The sequence below is a fragment of the Hydra viridissima genome, unplaced genomic scaffold (genome assembly GCF_058129835.1).
Source record: "Hydra viridissima isolate aposymbiotic clone 2 unplaced genomic scaffold, HvirCarnegie_v1 scaffold_11, whole genome shotgun sequence".
Lineage (NCBI taxonomy): Eukaryota > Metazoa > Cnidaria > Hydrozoa > Anthoathecata > Hydridae > Hydra > Hydra viridissima.
Genome location: NW_028324310.1, coordinates 3,760,966 through 3,766,904, shown reverse-complemented (window position 1 = coordinate 3,766,904; position 5,939 = coordinate 3,760,966). Strand labels below are relative to the sequence as shown.

The following is a 5,939-nucleotide window of genomic DNA, read 5'->3' as shown; positions in this document are numbered from 1 at the left end:
TTAGCGAACGCATCCTTTGAACAAAGTGTAAAGTTGTGCTAAAATGGAAATCTCGAGACTGCAAAAATGGTAATGATCATATAAAATTATGTGTGGGGAGAAAAATTCGTGTTATTCTGAAATTCGATCTGAAATTCGAAAAATTGGTTTAAAAAAGTTAGTTTCCATTGAAGTTAAACAGAGAAACATTTCCGTAGATGACTTTCTTCATTCTATCTGAACTTCAACAAAAAAAAAACTAACGGAGTTTAGAAAGTTGTTTAGTAAGCAGGATCGTTTTGCTATTACATGCGATTTTCGAACACACGAACAAACATCAAAGCCATAGATCGATTTTATACATATACAATAGTACACTATATTACCGACGTATTAACGCAACAGCATCAATGAAAGAGAAACACACAGTTAAGAATTTTATAAGTTTTCTTTGTTCCATTTAACTTTGTGGTTTGAGGTTGAGAACATTTCTTTATCGTTACTCATTTTAGAAATGCTTTAGAAATGCTTAAGAAATGCTTTAAAAATGCTTTAAAAATGCTTTAAAAATGCTTTAAAAATGCTTTAAAAATGCTTTAAAAATGCTTTAAAAATGCTTTAAAAATGCTTTAAAAATGCTTTAAAAATGCTTTAAAAATGCTTTAAAAATGCTTTAAAAATGCTTTAAAAGTTCTTTAAAAATGCTTTAAAAGTGCTTTAAAAATGCTTCATTTAGAAATGCTTTAGAAATCCATATATGTTTTTACCATGTGGTTTCAAAAATAATTATTCCTTTATACATGATAGTTTTTATTAAGTGTTTTGTAAATATTTTACATTGGCAGTAGTATGCTTTATGCTTTAAAAGTTAAAGTTACATCATGAAGCGTAATAGTACCATTGAAACTTTGACTAACAAAGTAGAGAAAACATTTTTAATATATATTTAATGTTATTCTACAGTTTTTTTAAATTGCTAATTTGTAAAACCAGTTTGAGTTTACAAATTAGCAATATAAAAAAACTGTAAAATAGCCCTGAAAATGTAACACATTATTGTTCAATTAGCTTTAGTTAGTAAGTTACTTCGTAACTTTGTAACGTTGTTTTCAAACTATAAAGCTCTACAACATAATGATAAGTAATTTAGTACCGGTTTATGCTAAACTAGAATTTAAGTTCTTTGCAGGATTACTTTGTGATACTTTTTTTAATATTCAGTTCTGAAAAAACGAGAAACTTTTTACGTCTTCAAGTTCTGATGTTTGGTTCTCACTAGTGTTATCCACTATCATCATGTGTGGCTTTCTGCAAGAAATGTCTGTTCTTGAATCTGTTAAGTGACATTTGATTTATTAATGGTTTTTTTTTTTCTTATTACTTTAATCTTTTTTTTGGTTTTGCTTTTCTTCTTTATTTCAAATCATTTAATACTACATGTGATTCAACACATGCAAAATATAATGCTATTGTTCAATTAATTCCTATTTCTGTTTTCGTCACTTTTTTCAGGTTGTGTGTGTCGAAGATGTTTTAAAAGTACCGCTTCTAGTAGCTTTCTTGAAGTCAGAATTTCTTGTCTTTCAGCTGAACTTTTGGATTGCACTGGTACTGAACTAATTGATACCTAAAAGGTAAAAGGCCCTAAGTGACGTTTTCACAATTTTTCAGGTAAAAAACTGCGAATTTCTATTAAAAAATTTTTATGGGAGGTTTACTTCACTTATTTATTAAACTGATTTCATAACAACAAACAAAAATTATCAATAGGCTTACGTATCATATTATAATCGGTTTACATCGGGCTTTTTGAGTTCTTTTTAAAACACCTTTAGTTTTGGAAAAAAATGTAGACAAGCAATACAAACAAGTTTAGAAAGAAAAATCATTTTCCCCAAAAAAATCACAAAAGGCCTTTTGTCTTTCAGGTGTGGTTATATTGATGTTTCCTGTTACACTTTGGCCAATTTTTCATATAGGATTATTTAAAATCTAATAAATGCATAATGTGGTGAAGATCTTAAAATACTTGTAAAAACAGTAACAGGTTGGACTGCTATAATAACATACTTTTTAAAAAGTTCATCCAATTGAATATTTGCTTATAAAATTTTTTCTAAGAATCAACAGTTGCATTAGTCATGCGTTCCTTTTTACTATGGAAATTACAAAGAACTTATAATGATAAACTTCTTTGATACATATGCCATTGAAATTTTCCAATTTTCTCATCTAATAGTTGAAACACTCTGCATACAATGATTGCAGGGTTTAAAATGAAGTCTCACACATCATAATCAAGTAGGCAAGATACTATCATTTTAGCAACATCGATGTCAAATATATCATCATATATGATGATATATCAGGTTTGAAAAATTAAAAATCTCTATTACTAACTTTTGCCAAATATTGGGACTAAGCGTAATTGATTCTCTAGGCAGTGCTTTCGGTATTGAAGTAACCCCAAAAAAATGCATAACTATTTTGAAAGTGAAAAAACTTTATACATTTTTGCTATAAACATCAGAAATTATAGCGTTCACAGATATACCATCAAACTTGAAAGAAAAACTCAAGCCAGTCGATCAAAGAGGTCAAAGACTCACAAAAGTAAGAACTTACTTATTTTTAAAAGCTTTTTTAAATTAATTTTATCAAAATTTATTAAAGTGTTTTGAAATTTTCATTAAAGAAAGAAAGAAAAAAAAAAAAAAAAATTCGGAGAATAAAATGCTTTGTCTATCAAAAAATGATCTTAACCTTAAAATGAGCAAAATAAAGAAATTTAAAGAAGATTAGAATTGTTTGAACTAAGTTTTCTTACCTTAAAGTTTGAATTATATATTCATTATTTTCAAAAATGTCAATTCCTTCTTTTATCAAATTTTTTATTTGGATTATTCTCTCACTATAAATAACATCTTTCAAACTGACAAGAAATCTGCCACATTTTAAGTGCTTCTTCATTACTGCTAGCTCTTTCTAAAAAATCAAAGTTCAACTCTAATAAATATAATGCAACCAAAACATTTTAAGAGTCTTAATCTACATTTATCTCCATGCTTTACTTAACATGAAGTGTCTTCTGATTAGCCTTAAAATTTCTAAATCCATAATAAATGAATAAAAAACATTTCAACCATAAATTACGCAGTAAAGTTGGGTTTTTCTAATCCTTTCAAATTTTCTTTTATTCACTAGCAAAACAAGTAAAACTGAAAAATCATTAACTTTTCGATGCTTGCAAAAAAATATTATACATATTGCCTGTAAAATTGGACTAAATTCTTCTTTTTATTCTTTTATCCGAAAAATTCTATTTTGTCAAAATAACGAAAAAAAAAATTCTTTAATTCAAATTCAATTACTATCTTACTTTCTCGCATTTGAATGAACTAAATACCGCATTTATCCCAATATAAGCACAGGCATGAAATTACAATTTTAAAACTTGAATTATTCACAAAAAAGTAACTCTATTTTGTAAGTAAAAATATTTAAGAGCACCAGGTCTTATGTCATCATCTGTATTAATGCTAAACACAATGACTGGTGTCAAGTCTAAAATTAAGAATATAAGAAATACTTATAAAAGCAAACAAAAAATATTTGTACTTAAAATAAACAAATACAATTATTTTACAATAATAACAAATATCTTCAGGTAAGTGCCTCTTAATAGTGGAGATTTTTTACAGAATTTCTATATAACATGTTTTCTACTATGTTAATTCAAACCGCTACTAAGATATTGAGAATAAGAATCACTTCTAAATAAAATAACTCTTTTTTTTAGCAGATCGTTCCCATAATCCCTTAACTATTAAAGTAACTGCGTTGTTCCAACACCGTTATTGCCAATATGAACTGCAAACATCGGAATGTTTTCCCAACAAACTGTGTTTTGAAACTTTGCTTTCGGAAATCTCTCCCTTTCAACGATTTAGAAGCGAAGTATCAGAAAATGCCTACTTTAGATGATGAAATATGGGCTTTGCTAAGAAATAAAAACTATTTTGGCGTCTTGATTTCCAGGGAGAAGATTCATCTCTATTAGATGGTTTGACAATTGGTTTACTCACCAAAAACGCAGATAAATATCAGACAATATGCATGAGCTTGCATGCTGCTTCATTTTATCTGATAATTATCCAAGTTTGCGTCACATTTTGATGCATATTATCAAAAAAATACTTATTAAACAATTTACCATTTCTTATTTGTAATTTGCGGTTATCAATATTCTGTCAAATTTAGATTAATAGAAAGCAGAAGTTTAAAAATAAAAGACTTTTTTCATCAACTTTTGTCAATCTAAATTAACCAACTACAAGCCAAATTGACAAACACTATTGACTGATACCCCAGCTAGCACATATAAATTGGGCCAATGTCGGCACAACGTCGGAAGCGTTGATTTATTTTATCACTCAAGTGATAACGTCGAACCAAAGTCGGGCCAACACACAGTGGAAAATTGTAGAGCAACAGCATATCATACATGTTTTTTACTAATGTCGCTACTGTCATTATATTTCAATTTTATTTAATAGTTTAATATTACTATTATGCAGGAGTTTCACACAATTATATGTAAAAAAAAAAGTTTTGAAGCCCTACTGTTTATTACTTTTGGGGATGTTCAATTCAAACCTGTTCGCTTCATCACTTTAAAAGTTAATTTTTTGTAAAACTCTCTAGGAATAAATATAAAGTATTATACATTTTTGAAAAGCTCATCTTATGGAGATTTTAAGAAAATTATACATTTTTATTTATATGGTTCAGTTTAGGAGTAATTCTTTGAACAATAAAATAAATGAAAAAAAAATTATATTCTTCAAGTTCACTGAGACTTTTGGCAGTTACCCACGCTTCCCCACGCTTTACATTTAATATAGTATTATAGCCTAGGTGTTTGTTAAAAACATGTATAAGAATGAGTTGAAGAAACATGCGGTTTCCGAAATTAACGAGAAAAAAGTGATAAAAGTAAAAAAAACAGAAAACCGCTTTTTATCGTGGTTTCAAATTTTGTTCATTTATAACAACAGCTTTGTATATGTTTTTTAATTTATTGTCAATTTGTTATTGATACCATGGCATTCTTGTATTTTTGCACTCATTTTGTGGTGAATGTACACTGCCAATATATAAAGAGTTCAAACATTTATATCAGTATAATAAATTCACAGTGGAAATTAAACTGACACGTTTGACTATTGAATATTATGTACATTACTTTTGTGACTTGTTAAAATGACAATTTTTAAGTGTTCGAAACGTAAATTATTGCTTTCCTATATAGATGGAGGAAGGACAGTTGAGGCACTGTCAACAATTTTAAAAGAAAATTGTTAACTATCTGAGGACAACTTGTGTTTTATTATTAGTGATATTTAAAGGCACATTATTGTGTCGTTTAATAAAAGATGGAAAGCAAAAAAAGAAAAGTATCATGTAACTTAAGGAATATGGATTCAAGCACATCTTTAATACATATCTTCAGGCGTTGCGTTTAATAGGAGAAGAAGCAGAAGCAAAAGTTGTGGAATCATGAAGATTGCTGATAAAGACAAAAAAAACTTAATATCGAGTTTTATGAAAAGCGCAAGCCAGAAAAATATGCTAACGGATGAAGAAGCACTCAGCGTGTTTATTGATTTAGAATTAACAAAAGCACAATATTTGTACATGAGGCAGGTGACAAATGAACGATACTGTTCCATATTCCCACCATATTGTAAAATTTAAGGAATTAAACAGACCTGCTATCCACCATCTCTGTAATAAAAATTACGAACACACATGCGAAAATTCTGGAACTGCAAGATTTATTGGATTAGCTGTAGCTAGAATTTGACAATAGATTCCATGTACAGTATTGAATTCAAACATTTACTTTTATCTAGTAAATGGGGGTGTGGTGGTTCCTCTGGCCAAATTCAACACAAGCA

The 5,939-nt window shown here is 28.4% G+C and overlaps 1 long non-coding RNA gene across 3 annotated transcripts; it reads left to right on the top strand.

Moving 5' to 3' along the window:
- Positions 1-1,193: 1,193 nt before the first annotated feature.
- LOC149881767 (uncharacterized) lies at positions 1,194-4,650 on the top strand. 3 transcript variants are annotated; one of them, XR_016444782.1, is made up of 3 exons: positions 1,194-1,314; positions 1,492-2,592; positions 3,779-4,650. It is a non-coding gene; the product is annotated as an uncharacterized LOC149881767 (long non-coding RNA). The 3 variants fall into 3 exon arrangements; XR_016444780.1 differs by having other exon boundaries at positions 1,194-2,592; XR_016444781.1 differs by having other exon boundaries at positions 1,200-1,613.
- Positions 4,651-5,939: the final 1,289 nt, after the last annotated feature.